Source organism: Lathyrus oleraceus, chromosome 4 (assembly GCF_024323335.1).
Source record: "Lathyrus oleraceus cultivar Zhongwan6 chromosome 4, CAAS_Psat_ZW6_1.0, whole genome shotgun sequence".
Classification (NCBI taxonomy): Eukaryota; Viridiplantae; Streptophyta; class Magnoliopsida; order Fabales; family Fabaceae; genus Lathyrus; species Lathyrus oleraceus.
In genome coordinates this window covers 8206519-8209392 of record NC_066582.1, presented here as the reverse complement: position 1 = coordinate 8209392, position 2874 = coordinate 8206519, and the positions used below count along the sequence as shown (strand labels likewise).

Here is a 2874-nt window from a genome sequence, read left to right as displayed (position 1 = left end):
CCATGATGTTTTCGAGAAAATCGACGAATATTGCCATCATGCACCTTTGGAAAGTTGCAGGAGCATTGCACAAGCCAAATGGCATTTGTCGATAAGCGAAGGTACCAAAAGGACATGTGAACGTTGTCTTTTCTTGGTCATCAGGATGAATTGGTATTTGAAAGAAACCTGAGTAACCGTCCAGATAGCAGAAATGAGAATGCTTGGCTAATCGTTCTAACATCTGGTCTATGAATGGTAAAGGGAAATGATCTTTTCGGGTTGCTTTGTTTAGCTTTCTATAGTCAATGCATATTCTCCATCTCGACTCAATTCGTTTGGTTATAGTTTCTCCTTTTTCATTTTCGATCACGGTTATACCTCCTTTCTTTGGTACTACGTGTACCGGACTAACCCATTTGCTATCGGATATAGGATATATGATACCTGCCTCTAATAACTTCATTACTTCCTTTTTCACTACCTCACTCAGGATCGGGTTTAGTCTCCTCTGATGTTCCCTAGAAGTCTTACAGTCTTCTTCTAGCATGATGCGGTGCATACAAATAGAAGGACTTATCCCTTTAAGATCGGTGATGTTGTATCCTAGTGCGGTTGGGTATTTTCTTAAGATATGTAGGAGTTTTTCGGTTTCAAGTTTTCCTAGGTCTGCATTGACTATCATTGGTCGTTCAAGTTCTAAGTCTAGGAATTCATATCTCAGATTTTTAGGAAGTGTTTTCAGGTCGAGGGTTGGTTTCTTAAGGCATTGCGTAGGATCTGATGTTATTGCTAAACATTGGTTCAGTCTGTCTTCTACACGATAGTCAGACAATTCGTCATTTTCTGATTCTGTTTCTTTTATGCATTCATCGATGATATCCATGAAGTAACATGTGTCTTCTATTGCAGGTGCTTTCAAAAATTTGAAAAGAATGAACTCAATTTTCTCTTCTCCTACTTCGAAAGTGAGTCGTCCTCGTTTTACGTCTATGATAGCACCGGCGGTTGCTAATAATGGTCTTCCCAATATAATAGGGGTAACTTCATCTTCTCTTATGTCCATAATTATAAAATCGGTGGGAATGTAGAATTGACCTATGCGCACAGGAACGTTTTCAAGAATTCCTACGGGATATCTAACGGAACGATCTGCTAATTGCACAAACATTTTAGTTGGTCTTAATTCTCCCATTTCAAGTTTCTCGCATATGGATAAGGGCATAACACTGATATCGGCTCCTAAATCGCATAAAGCTTTATCTATGACAAATTTTCCTATATGACAGGGTATAGAAAAACTACCAGGATCTTTAAGTTTAGGAGGCATATTTTGGATTATTGCGCTACACTCAGCAGTGAGTGTAACGGTTTCACTATCTTCAAGTTTCCTTTTATTAGATAAAATTTCCTTTAAGAACTTAGCATATGAAGGCATCTGTGTAATAGCTTATGTCAAAGGAATGGTGACATTTAATTGTTTCAGTAGGTCGACAAATTTTTTAAATTCGCCCGCATCTTTGGTTTTAATTAGCCTTTGAGGATAAAGGATAGGTGGTTTGTAAGGCGGCGGAGGTACATAAGGTTCTTTGTTTTCTACGGTTTCCTTATTACATTCTTCCTTTTCCTTAAGTCTACCTTCTTCCTCAGTTGACTTTTTAGAGTTTTGGTTCTTAATCCTAGGGTCAGACGGTCCTTCTACCTCTGTTCCACTTCTTAATATAATTGCATGAGCGTGGCCTTTCGGGTTAGGTTGGGGCTGTCCATGAAAGGTACCAGTTGGGGCAGCAGTAGGCGCTTGTTGTTGAGCTACTTGCGAGATTTGTGTTTCCAGCATTTTGTTATGGGTAGCCAGGGCATCTACTTTACTTGCTAGTTGTTTAATATGTTCGCTAGTGTGTACATTTTGGGTTAAGAACTCTTTATTGGTTTGTTGTTGAGAAGCTATAAAGTTCTCCATCATGATTTCCAAATTGGATTTCCTAGGAATGTTATTATTAGGGGTAGATGGGGTCGGCTTTTGATATCCAGGTGGTACAGCTAGGGCTTGACTGAGAGCTTGACCTGGTGCGTATAAAGCGTTATTACTTTTATATGAAAAGTTAGGATGGTTCTTCCAGTTTGAATTATAGTTATGCGAGTAAGGATTTCCTTGAGCATAGTTCACCTGCTCTGCTTGGATTCCTGTTAGGAGTTGACAATCTGTAGGAGTGTGACCTTGAATTCCACAGATTTCGCAATTTTGAGTTACGGAAACCACGGTGGCTGAAGGTCATACATTTAAACTTTCAATTTTCTGGGCCAGAGCATCCACTTTTGCATTAACATGATCAAGGCTACTTATCTCGTACATGCCCCCTTTTGTTTGAGGTTTCTCTACCATTGTTCGGTCGCTTCCCCATTGATAATGGTTTTGGGCCATGCTCTCGATAAGTTGATAAGCGTCAGCGTAAGGTTTATCCATAAGCGCACCACCGGCGGCGGCGTCTATTGTTAACCTTGTGTTGTACAAGAGACCATTGTAGAAGGTATGAATTACTAACCAGTCCTCTAAACCATGGTGTGGAAAAAGTCTCATCATGTCTTTGTATCTTTCCCATGCTTCGAAAAGAGACCCGTTATCTTTCTGCTTAAATCCATTTATCTGGGCTCTCAACATAGCTGTTTTGCTTGGAGGAAAATATCGGGCAAGAAAGACTTTCTTCAACTCATTCCATGTGGTGACTGAGTTGGAAGAAAGAGACTGAAGCCATCTTCTAGCTTTATCTCTTAACGAGAAAGGAAAGAGACGAAGTCGAATTGCCTCTGAAGTGACACCATTAGCTTTAACGGTATCAGCGTATTGGACAAATACGGATAAATGAAGGTTTGGATCCTCGGTAGGATTTCCAGAAA

General features: G+C 39.9%; 1 non-coding gene across 1 annotated transcript; it reads left to right on the top strand.

Moving 5' to 3' along the window:
* Nucleotides 1-2531: 2531 nt before the first annotated feature.
* LOC127077481 (small nucleolar RNA R71) lies at nucleotides 2532-2638 on the top strand. The gene has a single exon (XR_007787286.1). It is a non-coding gene; the product is annotated as a small nucleolar RNA R71 (small nucleolar RNA).
* Nucleotides 2639-2874: the final 236 nt, after the last annotated feature.